Raw genomic sequence first — 22,737 nt, forward strand, 5'->3', positions numbered from 1 at the left:
GTAGGATCATGGGATCATAGTTGTGGAGCAGGAAGGGCTCTTAGAGACCATTTAGTCCTTCCCTTTGATTTTCTAGATGAGAAAACTCAGACCCAAAGAGGTTAATTAACTTGGTGGCACTTGGCCATTAAGTGGCAGCTCTAGGATCTGAATCCTCAGATTCTAGACTTGGTGATTTTTCCTTTCCTTGTTTATGAGCCTTCAATACAGGATTACTCTGATGTCCCTTTGTGGTGGAGAGATGGCCTAATTCTCCCATTGGCCATCCCAGCAGTTGGTCGGATCTCCCAAACTGGAACGACTTTGCATGAGCCCCCCCTGATAGTGGGCCAAGCGAGGAGGAGGGCCTCTTCTCTGGAAAGTTGGCTACCCTGTTATTTCCCCAGATATAGAAGCTGAAGAAAGTCATCCACCAAAACATAAAAGATTGTGGTCTTTGGTGGTATAAGATGAGCCCACATAAGTGAAACCACTCATTATGGGCCTTAGAGGTAGAAAATGCCTGATCACCCAGCACAACCCTTTCATTTCACAAAGGAAGAAACTGAAGCCATGAGATATGAAATGATTTAGCCACGGTCACATGGCCCTCTTAGATTGTGCTCGTGTTGATCCCCCCACCCCATCCCCATATGCCTCTAGTCCTCTGGCTGTAGAGTGAGATACCAGGGGGCCCTGTCATCTCCCTTTTATCCTCAGGTGCTGGTGTAGAAGGGATCTTAAAGGCGGCTAGTTCAGTCCTCTTTTTTTACACCCAGAAGAAGTTGAGTAACTTGGTCGTGTCCATGTAGAGAGTAAGTGGTGGAGTTGGGATTTGGACCCAATCCTCCAACTCCAATTCTGACACATTTTCCATTGTATCAGCAGATAAAAATGAGGGTGACAAGCTCCTGTCCTGAGATCAGAGCTCCCCTCCCTGTTTTTACTTAGTGGTACTTCAGCTTTATCTAGTAACAATAAGTTTTTGTTAATTCGCTTGAATTAAAATGAAAGTTCATTAGTCTATCTAAATCCTGCCTACACACAACCTTTTAAAATTGTCTTCATAGGAACACACTTAGGCAAATCTCTTATTTTTAAATTTTAATTTAATTTTAAAAATCAGCAAGCATTTATTTTCTCTCCCTCCTACCCTCTCCCACGTTGAACAACTAATAAAGAAAAATAAACCTCTCATAACAAGCATACATAGTCAAGCAAAGTCAATTTGCTCATTGCCTATATCCACCAGTGTATGGCCCATTTTGCATTTAAATCCATCACCTTTGGCAGGAGAGGAATGGAAGGTTTATCTTTGGTCCTCCAAGTATGGTTTACCATTTCATTGAACTGAACTCTAAAGTATTTCAAAATTGTTTTTATTTATAATGTATACACGTTTTTTGAATTACTTTTTTGAATACTTTTGAATGGCACATTACCTCATTCTGTCCTTCCAACATCCATTTGAGGTGGGTAGACAAGTATCATCACTCCTGTTTTCCAGTTGAGTAAACTGAGGCCTGAAGAAACTTACATTCACACCAGTAGTTAGTGGCAGGGACAGGACTGTTCTCCAGGTGCTTTGAACTGACTTCTAGAACAGGTTTCTGTTGTTTTTGTTTTAATTTTTAATTTTTATTATTATTTTTTAATTTTTAGGCAATTGGGGTTAAGTGACTTGCCCAGGGACACACAGCTAGTAAATGTCAAGTGTTTGGTCTGAGGCCGGATTTAAACTTAGGTCCTCCTGACTTCAAGGCCGGTGCTCTATCCACTGCCCACTTAGCTGCCCCTGTTGTTTTTGTTTTTGTTCTTGATGGTGAAAACAGGAGGCAGCTCAAGTCACTGTGTTCCCAAATCCATTCTGTTTATGCAAATTCCATATGGAAAAACCCCAAAACGGGTCCAAGCCATTGACTGGCCTCCTTTCCCATCTTAATGACTGGACTCTCTGTGATAACTTGGTCACTTAAAAAAATGCAGTGTTCGATGGGTAATGTTTGTTATTTTCTCCAAATACAAAGAATGGGTTTCTCCCAGGGGCCATTGATCTTTCAGCTGCAATTATGAAGAAAGGAGGAGTGTGCAGGGATGGGTTTGGGAATGACTTATAAGGACAGGGAGGGGTGGAGTATGACTTAGACATTTTGGGCAAGGGAGCTGTCTGTAAAAGATCATTGGCATTCTAATTGTGCTGTGCTCACTATTAATGCACTTAGGTTGTATCTGTAAGAGGAACAGTGATATAATGAATAGTGTCTGGACTTGGAGGCAGGAAGACTTGGGTTTGAATTCTGCTCAAATACTTGCTGTGTGATTCTGGAGCAGGTGCAACCTCTCTCAGAGTCTGTTTCCTCATCTGTGAAATGAGGATAATGATAGCCTTTACCTTGTAGGGCTGTTGGGAGGATCAAATGAGATAATGTATGTAAAGTACTTTGCAATTCTAAAAGTGCTAGATAAATGCTGGTAATTAGATAATGCGTATTTTTAATTTGCTTCTCTATGTACCTTTTCTCTTTAGTGGAATGTAAGCCTCTTGAGGGCAAGAGTTCTTTTGCTTTTGCCTTTGTATCCCCAGTATCTACTATAGTACCCTGCACATAGTAGGAACTTAATAAATGCTTATATTAAGTATGTACTTGGAATGCACGCGTGCCCTTCCCACTTAGAATAGTGCCTGGAAGATTGTTGTGCTGTCTTTTCAGTCATGTCTGACTCCTCCTGACCCTATTTGGAGATTTCTTGGCAAAGATACTAGAGTGGTTTTGCTATTTCCTACCCTAGCTCATTTTATGGATGAGGAAATTGAAGCAAACAGGGTGAAGTGAGTTGCCCAGGGTCACACAGCTAGTAAGTGCCTGAGGTCAGATCAGAATTCAGAAAGATGAGTCTTCCTGACTCCAGACCTGGCATTCTCTTCACTGGAGCACTCTCCCCCATTCTACTTTGGATGACTCTAGTAGTTAGGAAATGGGCCACCCATGAAGTAGATTATAGCACACCCAATTTAACCTTTTAAGACTTGTGTGAACTGATACAGGATGGAATAAGAATCAGGAAAACAAAGTGAAGGGTGTCAAGGGAAAGAACAGTAAAAGTGAAACTGAATATTGCCTGCCTCTACTGACTAACATTGGCCCTGGCAAAGAGAGGAGAGGACGCTGTGATCTCTTGCCTTTCTTTGCAGATGGGAGGCCTGTGTCTGGGGAGTGTTGCGTCATCATCACGTGCTTGTCACTAACAGTCTCATGGTGCTTTAAGATCGGCAGATTGATCTGTGCATTTTCTCTCCTTTGATTCTTACCACCACCTTGTGAGGAAGGGGCTTATTATCCCCATTTTAGAAGGAAAAAAAAACTGAGGCTGGGAGAGCTTCAGTGACTCATCCAGGGTCACACAACCAGTTCCAGGATTCTGTCCTATGTGCCATCAGACGCTGTAGATGGTTTTTTGCTAAACTCTTCTCTTTACAATATTTTTAATTAACAAGAGCTTGCTCAGTTATAGTGGGAAGGAGGTATGTTCAGAAATGAATATGATGTTAAAACAAATGACATCATAGGTGGTAGATTCATTCATTTATTTATTTTTTGATCTATAGCAATCTGTAAGGATCATACACTAAGGTGTGGAGTGGGCAGCAATCTACACCTATGGATGGAGTACTCACCTCAAGGAAAGCCTGTACCCTGGAATTACTGGAATGAGCATCTGTTCTTTTGCTGTTAGCATTCCTCCCCTCTCTCTGAGGGATAAGGATGGATGTGGATAGACCTTCAGAATGATTTGTGCTTCTCCAGATTGAGGCACAAACATGGGAGAAGACAGAAAAAGCCAACTTTTTTTTCCCCTCATACACGCCTTAGAATTGAGCAAATGGGTTTAATCTTCACTGGGGCACATAGGCATTCTGGCTCCCACTCCCATCTCTGGGAAAGCTCTCCTGCTGGGGGCTAGGGAAGAATGAGGAGAACTTGCACCCACAGCCAGGACTGGGTCTAATTACTCATCTGCTGGGTCTGCCTTTAATTTTTCAATTGCATCTTACTAATTCTGTCACTGGCCTGAAGAATGTTGGGTCCTTGGGTCCATCTGGGTGCCCATTCACAATGAGATTTTCTGGGTCTGTTATATTGGGGGGGGGAACCCTACCCCTCCTGGAAAAGCTTGACAATGTTTTCTGGTCAGTGAGGTTTTTGGTCTACTCTGGTTGTGACCATGAACTTGAGATTCCTGAAATACTTTCAAAGTTGAATTTATTTTTCTTTTAAACATTTCTATGTTTCCAAGTGTGTACATGAGCTAGATTAATGAGATCAATATATTTCTTCTGCTTACTGTAGATATAAACACATTACTACAAGACCATTGATTTAGAGTGGAAGTGACCTTAGCATTCATCTCTGTTCTCTGAGTGGGTCCTGTGGGGTGCTTTCCTCCCATTGCCCCACCCCTAGCTGCTACTGCCTTCTTTCTAAGGCTACTAGCTTTCATCTCTTCTGTATATATCTTATATGTAATTATATACATATGCATACATTTGGGTGTAAATATACACATGTATATGCACATATATTTGTTCAATTGTTCAGTGTTGTTTGACTCTTTGTGACTCCATGGACCATAGTACCCCAAAACATAAGCATACATATACATATGAAATATTAGCTGTCCGTCTATCAATCTATCTGTCTAGTTGCCACCATGAGAATGTAACCTCCCTCCCCTTCCTCCCTCCCTTCCTTCCTCTCTTCCTCCCTTCCTCCCCCTCCCTTCCTCTTTCCCTACCTCCCTTCCCTCCTTCCTTCCTCTTTTCCTACCTCCCTTCCTACCTCCCTTCCTCCCTTCCTTCCTCCCTTCCTCCCTTCCTTCCTTCCTCCTTCCCTTCCTCCCTTCCTCCTTCCCTTCCTCCCTTCCTCCCTCCCTTCCTCTCTTCCTCCCCCCTGCCTTCCTCTTTCCCTACTTCCCTTCCTCTTTCCCTACTTCCCTTCCTCTTTCCCTACCTCCCTTCCCTCCTCCCTCCCTCCCTCCCTCCTCCCTCCCTCCCTCCCTTCCTTCCTTCCTTCCTTCCGTCCTTCCTTCCTTCCTTCCTTCCTTCCTTCCTTCCTTCCTTCCTTCCTTCCTTCCTTCCTTCGTTCCTTCCTTCCCCAGTAATGGAGCTGGAATTTGAACCTTGTTCTTCTGCTCTTTGGTAAGAATTTGACAGCCTTAATTAACAGTATTTACTTAATACTGAAATGGATTGGAAGTATCACATCAGTAGAGTTTTCAAGATGTGGCTCTTGTTCCAAGACTTTCGGGAAGTCCTTGATAACTGCCATCTAAAGGAAGCTGGTCTTCTAAATCCATGTTTGGAGGGAATTTGAATTACCCTGCTATACCAAGAGCAGATGATTCATAAGTGAATTAAAATTATATATTTTGATTCTAAACTTGGTCCTGTCAGTAAAAAATTGAAATTTAAATGAAAGTCTTACACAAAGCCATAAATTTGAAGTCTTTATTTCTAGATTTTAAATATACATTAACAAAATAATTGCAAAAATATAATTTGCTTATTTGTCTCCTTATTAGCTCTTTTTTGGGTATTTTTTTCTTCAAAAATTCTCTTGGGATTTTTGTATGTACCAAAAAATGTTGCTGTGTGAAAGGCAGTGTAGCATTGTGGGTAGAGCACTGGAATTGAACCCAGAGAATCTTAGTTCAAATCCTGTCTCTACCGTTTACCCACTATGACCGTGAGCAAACCACTTAACCTCTCTGGACCTCAGTTTCCAAATCTGCAAAATAAGGGGCTTGTCCTCAATGGTCTCTGAGATCCCTTTCCCCCAGTGTGAGATCTCTGACTTGATGATCCAAGTCCACTTAACTTCCAAGAATTCTATAAGGTGGCTGGGAATCTGTGTTGGGCAGAATTCCCCCATGGAAAAAATCAGAGAGCCTTGAAACACTGATGCAGTTTTTCCTGCTGTTCTCATTATTTTAACATATTCATGATGCATACATTGTTTTTCTGATCTGGTCTTCTCTCAGCATCTTTTCTTATATATCTTCCCACATTTCTTCTTATTCTTCATGTTTGTCATTTTTAATATTTACTTTCCATAATTTTTCCATTTCTCAATGATAGGACAGATTGGGTATTTCTATTAATTTTTTTATATTTGAACCTGTGAAATTTTTCTTGGTATGGGTAATTCTTTTTCCTCTCACTTCAGACAACATCCTTAGGTTATAATCCTTGTAGTAAGACCATTACTCAAAGTGTCCTCAGAATGTTTATTGCTCTCATTTCAGGACACCATCTTGCTTTCCACAAACACTGTGCCAATCACCAGCTCTGCCCCTTGTAGAATAGCATACCTGTTTCTCCACAGTCTGCTGACTGTGAATTTGATCATTTTTTCCTCTTTGCCAATTTATTTGGGGCTAAGGTGGTGCCCCGGCCTTGCCTCAATTTGTGTTTCTCTGCCACTAGAGAGTTTGAACGTTATTGCCTATTGTTACTGACATTTTATGCCCAACTGGAAATATATGTAAAGGTTTAGACTTGGGTTAAAAAACCCAATGTAATATAAGATGCAAGTAGGCATGCCTCAAGCTCAGTTCATCTGAAAAAGATCTCCAGGTTTCAGTGGACCTCAAGAGAAATACCAGCTATCACTGGGGATGCAGCCCAGAAAGTGGATGCTGCATTGGCTGCTGTAACAGACACAGTGTCCAGCACTGTCCAGGGGAGTAGGTAATCTGTTGGACTGTTATCTGGTAAGGGATTTAACATCTTAACATTATACCTTCCTATGTTTTTCTGTCAATTTGATTTTGAAAAGTCAACTTAAAACTAGTCTTAATCAGGTAGGAATACACACACACACACACACACACACACACACACACACACACACACTATTACTGCAAAGTGGAATGGAAATTATGATTTATAATCCACCAGTATCTAAGCATTTATAAAGGGCCTACTATGCACCAGAGACTGCTAAGCATTTTATAAATGTTGTCTCATTTTATCTTGATAACACCCCTGTAAGTGCTATTATTATTCTTCCTTTTTTGGAGTTGAGGAAACAGGCAAACAAAGGTTATGTGACTTGCCTAGGGTGACACAGATGGTGTCTGTGGTCAGATTTGAACTCCTGACCTCAGGCCCTGCCCTCTCTGCTCACTGAGCCACTGAGCTGTGATTGTATGAAGGGTGATTTGGTCTGGGAAGTTACAAGGATGGTTAGTGGAGTCATGAGTAGTTTGATTGACAGTCCTTTCTGGGAATGGGACTGTTAACTTTGTGGTTTCCAGAAATCCTTTAATTCTGGGGCAGCTAGGTGGTGCAGTGGATAGAGCACTGGCCCTGGACTCAGGAGGACCTGAGTTCACATCTGGCCTCAGACACATAACACTAACCAGCTGTGTGACCCTGGGCAAGTCACTTAACCCCATTGCCTAGCCAAAAAACAAACAAACAAAACCCCACAGAAATCCTTTAATTCTACAATTCTGCCTACATTTTGCCTCGTATTGATTTTGTATGTAATTATTTATGTGTACATGTTATTTCCACAGTAGAATATAAGCTTCTGAAGGACACAGGGATTGTTCGGTTTTTGTCTTTGTAGTTCTAGCAGTGGAAACAGGCACTTTGGGAGTGTTCGTCAGTCGATTAATTGATGGGGCGAGGATTTGGTACTCAGATCATTGTGTCTAGGCGTGTTCATTCATTCATTCATTCATTCGTTCATTTATTTATTTATTTATGACAAAACTTATTTTTATTTTGACATCTGAATAAATGTTGACTCCTCAGGACACGGCCTTTGGCATCTTTTCCAACTTATTCATCAGCCAGCTTGTTGCACTGTGCCTTTCTCAGAAATATAGATGCCATCCAAAAATTTTCTGATATTCTTGTTTTTGACTGTGCTGGCCTGTTGAATCAGGGCAGCTGAGTCTGATACAAGTTCAATATAATTTCCTTCAAGAATTGACTCATCTTTTTGGGCTTGAGAAACGGCACAAGCAACACCTGGTCTCATGCGCACTCTTTGGATATATTTTTCACCCCCAAAATTTGATTTCAACAAGTGAGCCGTTCTCTTGAATACCAACATGGATGGGGAAGTGGGCATACACAGACCTCATTTTGTAATGAAATCCCAGGGTAACGCCTTTGATCATGGTTTGTACGTGACTACAGATTGTGCGTACGGTTGCAAGTTCTTTTCGATTTCCTCACCACTTGTCTACCCCGAGCCTTTTTTTCTTCTTCCCAAGGAGACTGAGCTCAACATTGATATGGTTGAAATCCCTGTGGAGGATTCCTCTGGGCCCCTTCACAGTAACTGTCCGACCCTTAAGAGAGATGTCAGCATTTTCTGGGATGTCAAAGGTCTGGTAGCTTAGAATGGTTCTTCATTCTGGTTGTGAAAGCCCTCTAGGCATGTTTAAAGGGAAGGATGTAGGCTTAGCTGATGTATCTGTTTGTCTATCTATTAATATATAGACATATTTAGATAGAGAAAATACATATATGTGCACACACATACGTGTGTGTACACAATACATACATGTATGTGTATATTTTAACCTAAGAAATAAAGCAAGGATGCAGCACCTGAGAAAACTTGGATAAAACCAAAACCATAATGGCTTTATCTTTTTCTTACTCTTCTGAGTGCTGTGTGTGTGTTTGTGTGTGTGTGTATGTGTGTGTGTGTGTGTGTGTGTGTTTCAGTTTCCATGGTGACCTGGTAGGTGGCAGACTTCCCCAGGTTGGTATGTACCACTGTCAGAAGCCTGTCATGGAAGGAAATTTGAGGTTCTTGGTGAAGGGAAGCCATGACTTCTTTTTCTTTGCTTGCCAAAGACTTATTTATTTATTTTAAGAGAAAAACTATTCCACCTTGGTTCCCAAGGTATAAGACATAAGCTTGACTTTATGGCTGAGCAGGAAGGCTTTAAGACTGGAGTCTGCATGATTTTTCATCCTCCATCCCCATGGCAACAGGGCTGTCAGTACAGGTCTTTCAGAGTCTTCTCTGCTTTGAGTTGAGAGTGAGGCAGACATTCCTTTGCCGACCTCCTCAGATTGAGATTGACTTGCTCTTCCCAAGACCATTGGAGGAAGATTCAGCCCATAGAAGATGGCCCTTAGGCTAGTCTGGTGGTGCTATCCCCCTCCCCCTAGTGTTAACACAAACAGAACTCGTTAAAATTTGACAATAATTTATTGTTGAAATGGCAGCCTCCATGTTTCAGATAGAAGAGCAGTAGATTTGGAGTCAAAGAACCTGGGTTCAAATCCCAGCTCTTATTATGACCATACCTACTTTGAGTAAGTCACTTAGCCTCATTAGGTGCAAATTATATATAAAATAAAAGGGTTGAATAAGATGACCTTCATGGTCACCTTCAAGTTCTGACCTGTATTTATATAGTACTATATATTTCTAAGATAAATATATAAAACATCTATAATTTTTCCCAGTATGGATAAGTCCAGGTGCAGGGTCTCCCTCCATCAACATTCATTGAGTCACAGGGAGAGAGTTTGTTAATTAAAAAAATAATAAAAGAAAATTTAAAAAAAACCCAAAAGTCTACAAGTTTACAATTTCAGCAGCAATAAACGAGAGTATACTTTTGTCCACAAAATGACCAAAATGTTTAATCAACGAACATTGTTGAGTGCTTACTAAGAAAGTAAAAAACATGGTCCCTGCCCTGACAGAGTTCACATTCTAATAGGAGAGACAACATGTAAATAATTATGTAGATACAAGATACGTGGACGGTAACCTCAAAAGGAGGCAATTAGGTGGTGCAGTGGATGGAGCATTGGGCTTGGAAGTAGGAAGACTCTTCTTGAGTTAAAAATCTGGCCTCAGACACTTATTGGCCGTGTGACCTGGACAAGCAACTTAATCCTGTTTGCCTCAGTTTCCTCATCTGTAAAAAGAGCTGGAGAAAGAAATGGCAAACACTCCAGTATTCTTGCCAAGAAAATCCTAAATGGGGTCACGGAGACTTGGACACAAACCATTGAACTGCAGAAGGAAGGCACTAGTAATGGATGGGAGGGGGAGGTAGGACAATCTTCTTCAGAAGGAGGGATTTGAGGTGAGTCTTGAAGAAAGCTAGTGAAGTAACTCAGAACATAACCCTTCTCTGACTCAGTAAATATGTCCTAGGGTGTTCTAGGTTCAGAAGGGATAAGACAGAGGTGAAGTGACTTGCCCAGAGTCACATAGCTATGAGGTGTCTGAGGACAGATTTGAACTCAGATCTTTCTGACTCGCAAGTCTAATGCTTTATCCACTGGTATTCCCTAGTGAGTAGGTTTCTACTTTGTAGGGACAATTTTTTAAAAGTAGAAGAATAGATACTTTTAAGCTTAGGAGATAAGTCTTACTCCTTCAAGTACTCATCTTCTTCTGTGGTTAAACTGAATGCTGTACACCCTGATGATTCTGTTCCCTATAAATGTTTATTCTCCTCTCCATCCAAGAAAGAGTTTGTGTAAATTTTAGGGCATCACTTGAAGAAAACATGCAGCCTTTTCACCAACCTGGTGCCACAGATTTAGGGTCACAGATTTTGAGCAGGAAGTGGCCTCAGAGGCTATCGAGTACAAACCCTTCATTTTAGAAAAGAAAAAACAAACCCTGAGGTCTAGAGAGGTTGTGACTTGCTCAGGGTCACACGTAGTAATTAAGACTCAGGTCTGAACTCCTGCCCTCTGACTCCCTCCACAGGGCAACGCTGCCAGACTCCTGTGTCTGTGAGTGGCTGCTGTTTCAGTGGGCGGGTCTTCCCTCCAGAGAGGCTGTCCCTCTTCACTGACTAATGAGGAATGATCTGGGCTTTCTTCATCATCGCCTCTAGAGATTCCACAGGATGGTTTTCTGGACAATGAGTTATTTTTCTCATTTTAGCTGTTAATTAAATGTTCTGTTTCATAAAGCAAGATGTTCTGGCAGGGGGATGGGAGGAAGGCATCTTAATTTCCCAAAGCATCCTGCTTGCATTTTGATTTTTTTCTCTGGTAAAAGTGCCTCCATTTGCATGACACAAAAGACACTGAAAACCCAGATTTCCCCGGGGAGTTTCTGAGTCTGACTAAACCATGGAATTTCAATAGCAAATTGTTTCTCTGGTTGATGTAATAAAGGGTTTTAGTTTTTAAAATAGTTTCCAATTATTTTCTGTGCTTGCTTCTCATTAAAATAAACATAACTCTCCACTCAACAATGGAGTTTAAAAAATATTTCATAAATGTTTTTATTCTCAAAAATGTCAGTAGCTTAACAAGCATTTATTAAACACCTACTATGTGCCAGGCACTGTACTAAAAACTGGAGATACAAAGGAAGACAAAAAAACCGATCCTTGCCCTCTAACAGAGGATACGACATGGCCATAGAGAAACACAATGTATACTGAATAGGTAGAAGAGGATCTCAAAGGGGCAGGCACTAACAGCTGGGAAAGTCTGGAGAGTGAGTAGAGCCCAGAGAAGGAGGAAGACTTGGCTGGCCTAGGCTCTTTATTTAAAATGGAGGTCTGGGAAGAAACAACCAGTCAGAGGAAAGGGCCAGAGGGCTAGCACATGCTTCCAGGGCAGGAAGTCTAGAGGTGCAGGGAACTTAATTCCCCAGGGTGAGGAGAGAATTGATTCTCTGTATTAAATAATGCAGAGACTTATTTTCTTTGACTGTGACACTTTTAAAAGTTTGCCACTGACTTTTCATTATGAATTATATAAAAATTTAGCCCTAGAACATGTATTTCTTTTTTTTCAAATAAATTTTTATTGATCTTTTGTTTTTTACATTGGTTAAATTGCCCTATCTCTCCCTTTCAACCATCCCAGAGAGCCATCTCATGTAAAAAAGAATGCTTGTGAAAAAAAAATCAGCAAAACTGGGGTGAATGTGCATGTTTACGTAATTTTCTGTGGAATATTCCATGTTCCCCATTTTCCACAGTCTTCTGGTTTTGGTGGGTCTCATGAATGAATGCAGGCTGGAGAGATCTGGGCTGGAGGGATTTGGGGGTGGAAGGATCTGGGTTCAAGGGGTCCAGAGGGGCTGGTGGGATATGATATTGTATTTCCTAGGTTTGTTTTGTTTGTTTGTTTTTGGTTCTGGGTTTTTGGTTTCCACAGGGTACAGTTTTTCACTCTCCAAACATGTCTCCTCTCTCTGAGCTCTTGAACACCATGTGGACACCGTGGGTCTTATCCTTAGTAAGTGATACCTGTAGCCATTCATTTAACAAACATTTGTGAGGCTGTTTCTCTGTGTGAGGCACAGTGGGAAGTATTGGATAACGAAGCCCAAAGTCGCATCCTCTAGAATCTCGTGATCTCCTGGATGTCATTGATTCAGTTCTCGGTACCTTCATAGACTCTCACGTTGCTGTCTTCTGAGTTTGTGACCTGCATATGATCATAGACTCTCCATGAAACTGATGAAACTTAATGAAATCGCTGGATTCTGTGCAGTGGTCAAATTGAGTTGCTCTTTCAACAAATATGTAAGATCCACATGGCCCAGGAATTATCTTTAAAGGGGTTCTTACAAAATCTTTATGTAACATTACCGTCTGTTTAACGGACATTGTTCTAGTTTCTGTCCTCTTCAGACTGATTCATCTCTGCTCTTGAGAAGCTGGCAGTGGGCACTGTGCCAAAAAGACAAGTTGTCTTCTAAGAGTTGGCTCTCAAATGTCTGATACAATAATACTTCAAAAGTCTCAACTGGTAGATCAGGCGAATGCCTTCATAGGTATAATGGTTTCTCCATCCTAGAGATTTTCACCTGAAGGCTTGATGACTTCTGGGGGTGGGGGATCCTTGGGCAGGTAGTTTGGACTTACTGGCCTCCCAGGGTTCTTCCTCCTCCAAGTCTGATTCTGTGTTTTTTTTTTTCCCCTCCTTGGTGTTGAACACCTACCTTCCAAGATTGATGTAAGGATCAAATAAGATAACATGTAAAATGTCTGGCAAATCTTAACACAGCTTACAAATGTTAGTTGTTATTACTATTATCATTATTGTCTAGTTCAAATTATCTGTCATTATGAATAAAATATAAGGACACCTAGGTGGCTCAGTGGATGGAGTATCCAGCCTGGAGTCAAGAAGCCCCAAGTTCAAATGTGGCCTCAGACCTTCACTAGCTATATGACCCTGGGCAAATCCCTCAACCCTCTTTGCCTTGGTTTCTTCATCTGTAAATGAGCTGGAGAAGGCAATGGCAAACCACTCCAGTATCTTTGCCAAGAAAACCCCAAATGTGGTCACAGAGAGTCAGACACGACTAAAACAACTGAAGAAGAAAATGAATAAAATAGTACTCGCTGTGAGTTGATTTAATTACAGCTCCAAATACCTTCATTTATTTATTCAGCCATCACTCTGAATGGATTACCATTCACTTATTAATTATTATACAGATTTATCAGCATTCACTTATTTCTTTGTTTTTCTGTCTCTCCGTGCAGTCTGCCCCTGTGATTTTGCCAGTGTAGAGAGATTCCCAATGAGGAAAATCTCTCTGCCATTGCAGATCATTAACCGTTCTGAAACTTGCCTTGGAGAGTTGCCTGGAACGTTGCCAGGTAAAAGAGCTTGCCCAGGGTTCAGCAATCAGTCTGTAGTAGTGGGGAGCCTTGGGCCCAGGCCTTATGAGTGGCAGGCTGGCCTCTGGCCGTCATACCACACACTACCTCTCCCTGGAGACTATTAAAGTGATACCTATGAAACAAGCCTCTGACAGTTCAAGCAGATATCGATTAAGTCTAGCACTTGAAAAACACATTTTGTTTCCGAGTTCCCTGAGGATTAGTGTCTTTGTTTTCCCTATGCCTAGTACAGTGCCTGGTACAAGGCAGACTTTTAATAAATGTACACAGAATTGAATGACCTTCCCTGTAATCTTTTGTAGCCAGGACAGGTGTTAGTGCTAATTTTTGCTGCTTGTTGGCACACATCTTATTGGCATCATTTGGCAGCTGGACAGGAGAGAGGTAATTTGTTCCATGGTAGGCTGTGACAGTTTTCATTAGAAGCCTTCTGTGTAGTTAAAAGCCTCTCAGGATTTTATAAGGCGAGTGGAAGAGATGTGAACAATGAGCAGCCCATTTCTTCCTGAAGGATTTTGTTCCCCAGCAGATATGTTTTTTGGGCATCGTTTGCAGATCAGACCACTGGGCTGAACTGAATGAAATGAAATTTAGTAAGGCTTACATCAGTGTCACAAGTACATAGAGGGGTAAGCATGGTCAAAGAGCAGTTTGTCTAAAAACTAGTAAAAACGCTGGAGGGAAAACAATTTGGAATTCTGTGGAAAAAGAACTAAAATGTCTGCATGTCTTGACCCAGGGTTCCAGACTGCAGGCCTTTCCTGCAAGGAGGTCAAGGCAAGAAAAGTCCCCTATAGATGGAGTCATTCATGGAAACACAGCAAAGAATTGGAAACAGAGGGAGTGCCCATCCAGTGGGGTGTGGCCAGATCTGTTGTGGTACATGCAGAGAACAATGAATATGATGAATTTGGGGAAACTTAGGGATACCTTAATGAACTAAGATGCTTCCCAGCATAAAACTTCCTACTGTAATTTTTTTTTTAAGGAAAAAGAAAGCCTAGGTTTGGGGGAAGGAAGAACAAAGCTGAAGAATAAATTCTTGACCTATAGCATCCATTAAATCATTTTGGAATGGAAGATTTACACCCTCAAATCCATAATTCTGGAAGTTCTGCATGACTTCAATTGTCAAGGAGATGTTCTTAACCCAAGAGGAACTGAAAGGACTTAGCTCTGGGCATTGGTGGCCAAATGTTTCCTTACCCTGGTGAAGGTTTCTATCACCAGGCCCTGGAAGAATTCAGGAAACATCCTTTTTGAGTTGATGCTGCTAAAAGATTCTGTTAGAGAATGCCTCCAGTACAGAAACATGTACTGTCAACATCTCTGAAATTGAAATCCATAAATGACAGGAATTGGTAGGCAGGACAGTGTATTCCAGCTTCACCTTGTGTACTTTGGGTGTTCAGATATCTAAAGAGAAGGTTTTGCTTCCTACCTCTCAAGTCCATTTGGCATTTACACAGGGCCTTCACAAAGATCTCACTCACCTAGTGCTCATTATAGCAGGGAGATGTCCCTGGATTCTCCAAGGATGCACATGGTCCAGTGGGTCCTACCAAAGAGGAGAAGCTTTGAGTTTTGACTGGACTATCAATCACTAAGCATTTATTAAGCACCTACTCTTTACCAAGAAATATTCTAGGCATTGAGGACAAAACCCAACCTATTAATCAGTGAAATATTTATTAAATACCTACTGTTTTCCAGTCAATGTGCTAGAACCTGGAGATATGAATCAGTTAGCCAAGAATGCACATATGAGATACCTCCTATATTCTAGGCACTGGGGTTGAAGGATGAAAATTAAATTGTACCTGCTCTCAAAGAGCTTACATTCTACCAAGGAAGGGGCACAACATGTACACAGGTAATACAAGATAATTTGAGGAAGGAGAGAAGACAAAGAAGTGGAGGGATCAGGGAAGACTTCGTGGAGGGGGCAGCCTCTGAGCTGAGGCTTCAAGAAAGTTTAAGATTCTGAGAAGCAGAGGCATGGAGAGGAAGGTACATTCTAGGAATGACAGACAAAATGGGTCAAGGTATGACACCTGGAGATGGGGTACTTAGTCTGGAAGAGAAGCTAGTGATCAGCTGGGCCAGAATATAGAGCTGGTAAATGGACCAATAAAGGTGAGTTGGGCCAGCCCCTCCTGGAGGTTGTGGGGAAGGTCAGAAGATCAGAGATTTTGAACTGGAGGGACCTTAGATGCCATGGAGTCCAGCCCCCTTAGCTTGTAGGAAACTGAGGCCCAGAGAGGTTGAGGGAATTGTCTATTGGAGAAGAGTTTGTAAGTATCTGAAGGAAGATTTTCAGCCAGATTTCCCCCAGACGTGGTATCGAGGCTGGGGCTCTCTCCACTACAACTTGATGACTTTCCAAGTCAGTGGTGACAGTCACAGCTATGTAAATTAGTGCTGGAAAATAATCATGATGGTAATGAAAACAGCTGACACACGGAGGGATTTAAGGGTGGTGGAATGCTTTAATTAAGGTGCATCATCCTTTGGGGCCTCACAACCTGGACGCACCTTCCACAGGTGATATTACTCCCATTTCCTGGATAAAGAAACTGAAGGAAACTTTGACTTGAAAATAGACTATAAGCTCCTTAAAAGCAGGGTCAGTTTCATTTTGGTCTTTGTCTCTCCCCCTCCCCTCAACCTGTCTGGCCTAGCAGAGAGCCTGGAACAATAGCAGGCACTTAATCCCTGCTTTTTGAGTGGGATTGAATTGTTCACAATCACAGGCCTCTTAAACTTTATTGACAGGATTCAAACCCAGGTCTTGCCTGACTTCCTGCTCTAACTTCTTTTCTCTCTGACCGTGTAGCCTCTAGAGATAGTATGTAGTGAAGGTGGGAGAGTATTAATACTCATTGAACACATTCTTCACTTTCAAAGCAGGGTTCATAACCTGGGAGTCTGTAAACATATATCATAATAAAAATATTAGTGTTTTTAATTAGATAATATTTGTTAGATAATGTTATTTCAGCACAAGAGGTGTCCTTTGTAATCTTGTGGGTCTTACTGTATGCATTTAAAAGCATCCAATGTTGAAGAGGGATCACCAGGCTTTGCCAGGCTTTGGAAAAGATTGGTGACACACAATGGGGCAGGAGCCCTTCTTGCAGAAGGGTGTTAGCTCAGGCGAGAGAAGCCCAGCCCCTAAGGCCCCTGGAAGGTTATTCCACTGCAAATGTGGCTGCTTCTGCCCAGTGTCATACAGCCTTTGCTCATATGTGAAATTTCCTTTACGGGGCATTTAAAATACTTCAGATGGCCTCTGAGACAATTAACATCCAATGTTTTCTATGTGGTTTTATTTTGAAGTGCCAGAAGCATGTGGGTGTGCTTGTGTGGATTCCTTTGGACAGGAACAATCTTGGGGCCTTGGAGCTTTCTCAAATTCATCTGTGAGTTGAAGCTGAGCTTGTAAAGTACCCTCACAGAGAAATGTTTAGAAACCCAAGTATTAGGAAGGAGTCGTAGTGGAAACAGCCTTGCTTTTGCATAGGCAGGCCTGGAGTCAGGAACACCTGAGTTCAAATTTGGCCTCTGACACATACTAGCTGTATGACCCTGGGCGAATCACTTAACCCCTTTTGCCTCAGTTTTCTCATCTGTAAAATGAGCGGGAGAAGGAAATGGCAAACCGCTCCAGTATTCTTGCCAAGAAAACCCCAAATGGAGTTACAAAGAGTCAGATAGAAGTGACCGAACAACAAAAGTCCTTCCTGGAGCCGTTAGCAGAGGGGCTAGGGACACAACTCTTTATGACCCTGTTTGGGGTTTTCTTTGCAAAGCTCCTGGAGTGGTTCACCATTTCCTTCTCCAGCTCATTTTACAGATGAGGAAATTGAGGCAAATGACTTGCCCAGGGTCACACAGCCAGTAAGTGTCTTGAGGCTGGATTTGAACTCAGGAAGAGGAGTCTTCTTGTCTCCAGGTCTGGCGCCACCTAGCTGCCCAGTAGTGAGTGCTTAATGGATGCTTGTTTGAGTTGAGCTGAATTGGTGGGTAGGATAGTGCCGCGTACCTGACAGGCCAGGAGCCTTAAGAACATTTAGATCCCACTTTCCCTTCATCTCTTGCTTGTTTATTTTCTGTCTCCCACCTCCCTTGGTTGCCTCCACTCCCACCCGCTTCCTTTTATGTATTGTCTTCCCTTGTTAAAGTGTAAGCTCTGAGGGCAGGTACTGCCTTTGGCCTTTCTTTGTATTTCCAGCACTTGGCACAGTGCCTGTCTGGGCCATAGTAGGTGCTTTAATGAATGTTCCCTCCCCTCCCCCATCCTTGCACCCATGACCTTAGAGGCTGAGACTCCTTCCTTATTTTGCAGGGAAGGAAATTAAAGCTGAAAAATTAGGAGAATGACCCAGGGCCACACAACCAGTCAATATTTGAATTTAGGCTCCTCTGACCAGCAGCTCTGTCCACTGGCGCTGAGGGCACACCCTCCATTTCACAGTTTAGAAGCCTGAAGCCTCGAGATGGGCAGTCATTTTCCCAAGGTCATCTAAGGAACAGAGCTAGGATTAAAATCACAGAAACTGCCTCTGAAACCAGGATTATTGCCACTGTTTAAAGAAGAAAAGGATTTTTGACTAGCCCTCAGTTCTTCATCCATAGAGAAAGCCACATGGCCCAGTGGATAGAATGCTGGACCTCCAGTTAGGAAAACTAGAGTTCAAATCCAGCCTCAGTCCTTAGGTGTGTGACCGAACAAGTCATTTAATCTCTCTCAGCCTCAGTCTGATCATCTATAAAATGGGGATAATGATAATACCCACCTCCCAAGGTTGTTGTGAGGAGAAAATGAGTTAAGATTTCTGGAGCACTTTGCAAACTTTAAAGTACTATAACATGCTAGCTGTGATGATAATGAAATTAGGACATTGGACCTTGGTGGCACTGGAGAAGTATGGGTATGGAACATAGATGTGGCTGATGCATTGGTTTTGCTGATCTACTTCCCCCACCCCCTTTTCATTTTTGTTAAAAGGGTTAATGGCCTGCTGGAGAGGGGCAAGAGAGAAGAGGGGGTATATTGGGAGGTGAACATGGTATAAAAATAAAAGATATAAAAATAACATTTGAAATGGAGGACATCGGGCTGAGTTGTCTTTAAGGTCCACTTCAGCTGAAGATCCCGTAGTTGCTTGACTTGGGGATTGTGGAGCTAATAGTTTGGAGCAGAAATTGAGAAGAAAATGAAGGGCAGAGGGAGCTTTTTTCCATTAAGATTACTAGTTATTGCCAGACAGTAGTAATTTATTTTATTTTATTTTATTTTATTTTATTTTATTTTATTTTATTGTATTTTATTGTATTTTATTTTATTTTATTGTATTTTATTTTATTTTTTGGTGAGGCAATTGGGTTTAAGTGACTTGCCCAGGGTCACACAGCTAGTAAGTGTCAAGTGTCTGAGGTCAGATTTGAATTCAGGTCCTCCTGACTCCAAGGCTAGAGCTCTTTCCACTGTGCCATCTAGCTGCCCCATATTAATCATCTAGTAGTTAATACTGGAGAACCTTAAAGCTACAAATGTAGGTTTGGGGGAGATCTGGAAACATTAGGGCACCTTCCGTGGTGTGTACATGTACACATGGGGACACACACACACACACACACACACACACATTCACATACATTTCATGCTGTTCTCAAGAGGGTGTTCCCACTTTGAGGGAAGGCCAAAACCTCGAGCAGTTTTGATTCATTTTTTTTCTCCTGAGTTGCCAAAGGTTGACGGCCCTTGCTCGGTACATGTCCTGAACTGCAGAGAGCAAAAAGATGATCCCATCACTGTCTGGGTGGGTGGTCCATCCCCAAAGAGCTGAGGGACCTGTCGGGGCATGGCTGGGAAAATTCATTCTGCAGCTCTGTGGCCTGTGCCTTAGAGATCAGAAGGCGGGAAAGGGTTTCCTTCATTCTGGCTTTAGCTGGGCAGCTGAGATGGCTTGCCTTCCAAAAACAGTTTGGAAGTAGAAGCCTCAAAACAGACAAAAAATACAGAGGATACTAATTCCATTAAGCATTGCCTCTGGAGAGGTGCACCCCATGAATGGGAAAAAGGTTTTTCCTAAAGCCTCATTAATGCCCTCAGTCCTTAGCCTTGAGCCCATCAAGACTGAGGGTAGGCCTCCTACAGACATTGTGTTTATTGTTTGGAATACCAGATGAATTACAGTATGTGTTGCGGCCATTGTATTTTGGGCTACATCTGCTTTTCGTTAACGTTCCTCGGTCGGCCAGAGTCTGTGAGTGTGCAGGCCTGACTCTTCCTGACAGATCTGAGAGGCAACTGTGGCCAGATCACAGGGTTCTCTTTGTTTTTGTTTTCAGGGAGGAGTTGTTTGGGGCATCAGTGAGCCTCCTGTTTAAACAAAGTAAGTTAGGGTGAAAGAGATGTAAACAACCCCCCCCACCCCCATCCCAAACTTGGCCTTGTGACTTTTTGTAGGTTTGACTTGCCCAGGATACACATATAAGCATTTAGAGGGAGTGGCAGCTTCCTCCCCCCATAGTACTTCTGAATTCTTTATCCTTTCTACCTGCCATTTTGGAGATAGATGGGGAGAACACAGTATTCTCATGTGTGAATCCAGACTGTGCCTGTGCAGGGATTAGGACCAGTATTATAGTTGGGACTTCTTGAACCCGTGGCAAGTGAGATGGTGGTGATGGTACCCCAGGACAGTCTGACTGGGTCCCATTGTGTATTTCTTCCTCCAAGTCTGACCATTAAGCTTGCTGAGTTTATGGGGAAATATCTGACCTGGGGTGGAGGTGGGGTAGGGAGGAGTGTTGTACTGAGGAGATGTTGGGCTGGTGGCTAGGGGGTGGTTGTAACAATGGTGACCACAATTCGTTGGGATGGTGATTGCTGTACTGATGGCAATCACTTCCTGGATATTGGTTCCCTAGGGCAAATCCCGTGTTGTACCCTGCTAATTATGACTTTGCTTAGCATCATTAGGTTGGCCAACCTCCTCATAAATGGTTCTCATGGTAGACCAGAGCTCTCATACTTTTGTTTTGCGTATTCTCAGAAATTTCATGGGATGGTTTTTAAGGGAATTTGTTTCCTTGATAGGGAATTCATTAGTCTCTGCTGATTCTGAAATACTTACCATATATTGGGTATTTTCCATGGGTACCTTTCAGAGAGGGCTTTTCATCCATTTCAGGACAGCAAGCAATGGCACAAACACATGCGTCATTTGCAAAGGTTTGCTTTTTGGTTTTGAATGTTGTTTTAATTGTTGGCATAGCTTTTGCACGATAACCAGAAAATGAAGAGAAATGAATTTAAATTGAGTTTTGGAAAATATTCCCAGTGCCAGTTGCATATGGATTCGCTTCCAAGAGTAGCTGTTTTGAGCATCCCAAAGTGGCCGCACCTGCCACAGCGAGCCCCTCTGGTGGATATTGCTAAGTGATGTTTTCTGAGATTGGGTGCCCTGTTCCCTCTCTCCATTTTGCTGCTGTTGCTGTTTCTGGTGGAGTTTCCACTCCTTTTTCTGAGCCTCCAAGTCTATTTTCATCCACCTTAGCTCTTGTCTTGGGGCACAGAAAGAGAATAAAAACCAGTTGCCCGCCCATGGACTGTGTCTGATAACATATGCAACATTTTTGTTGTTTTTCAGTCGTTTTGGATGTGTCTGACTCTTTGTGACCCCGTTTGGGGTGTTCTTGGCAAAAATATTGGAGTGCTTTGCCATTTCCTTCTCCAGCTCATTTTACAGATGAGGAAACTGAGGCAAACAGGGTTAAGTGACTTGCCCAGGGTCACATAGCTAGTAAGTGTCTGAGGGTTAGATTTGAACTTAGGAAGATTAGTCTTCCTGACTCTAGGCCTAGCATTCTGTGCACTCTGCCTTCTAGCTGCCCTAGATGCGACTATAGTTCCCAGCTTCCCAGAGAAAGGCTGGAGATGCCTTTTCTCATCTCTTCTCTGGGGCCTAGCTCGGTCGCTATACTTACATGGTGCTCAGTTTTGCTTTATTGTTTCCTTGGTTTACATTGTTGCACTGGCTGTGTAAGTTGTTTTCCAGACTTTGCTTACTTATTTCCACATCAGTTTATACCAGTCTCCCCCATGTTTCTCTGAATTACTCAACTTTGTCATTCTTACGGCACAACAATGTTTCATTACATTCAAGTATCAAACTGTGTCCAATCCTTCCTCAATTGATGGGAACCCACTTTGTTTCAGTTTCATTGTTATCATAAAAAGTGCTGAATGAATGTTGTGATTTATTTGGAACCTTTCTTTTTGTTCTGGAACCCCTTGACATGTGTATCTAGCATTGCGGCTGAGATTCTTTGGAAGACTTCTGTTCCCTCTTCCCAAAAGGGAAAAATCATGGGGTAACTGTTAGGATGTTGGCAAAGAATTGCAAGAAATGCTCATTTGGTCATGATCCGCGTCCCATCCCACCACAGATAGCATATAAACAAAACTTTGTCACATCTTGTCTCTCCCTATAAAGTAATTTATGCCATACCATGTCCATTGTGTGTAGTGTGCAAACATTAACACATGTATTCAAGGGGCTCTTCTAGCCCCCAAAGGAAAAAGGGGGAAAAAAAAACCTCACAGAGCTAGTGATTATTGGAGCTGGGATTGGAATCTTCCTCTTTTGACTTTGTCTAGCATTCTTTGTATTTTACTGTGATGCTTTTATCTTCAGTTAGGAATTGGTAGCTAGTTAGCAGCTTGAAAAAGATAACAGTAGGGGAAGCTAGGTGGTACAGTGGATAGAGTACCAGCTCTGAAGTCAGGAGTACCTGAGTTCAAATCCAGCCTCAGACCAAGCACTTGACACTTACTAGCTGTGTGACCCTGGGCAAGTCACTTAACCCCAATTGCCTAAAAAAACCCAATTATGATAGCTGGCACCTATATATCATTTTAAGGCTTCAAAGCACTTTACGCATTATCTTATTCGATAATGACAATAATCCTGGAAGGTAGGTGCTATTATCATCCCCATTTTACAGTGAGCAAACTGACACAGGCTTGCTCAGAGTCACATAGGAATGTCTGAGGCAAGATTTGAACTCAGGTCTTCCTCATTC

At 42.2% G+C, this 22,737-nt stretch overlaps 1 protein-coding gene and 1 pseudogene across 2 annotated transcripts in view; one reads left to right on the top strand and one right to left on the bottom strand.

Moving 5' to 3' along the window:
• Positions 1-22,737, top strand: part of BICC1 (BicC family RNA binding protein 1) — a 284,322-nt gene that overhangs the window by 163,005 nt on the left and 98,580 nt on the right. The gene's annotated exons all lie outside the window — the stretch shown is intronic.
• On the bottom strand, positions 7,836-11,408 carry LOC110216388 (large ribosomal subunit protein uL6 pseudogene; annotated as a pseudogene).

Source organism: Phascolarctos cinereus, unplaced genomic scaffold (genome assembly GCF_003287225.1).
Source record: "Phascolarctos cinereus isolate Bilbo 61053 unplaced genomic scaffold, phaCin_HiC Scaffold_3;HRSCAF=262, whole genome shotgun sequence".
Lineage (NCBI taxonomy): Eukaryota > Metazoa > Chordata > Mammalia > Diprotodontia > Phascolarctidae > Phascolarctos > Phascolarctos cinereus.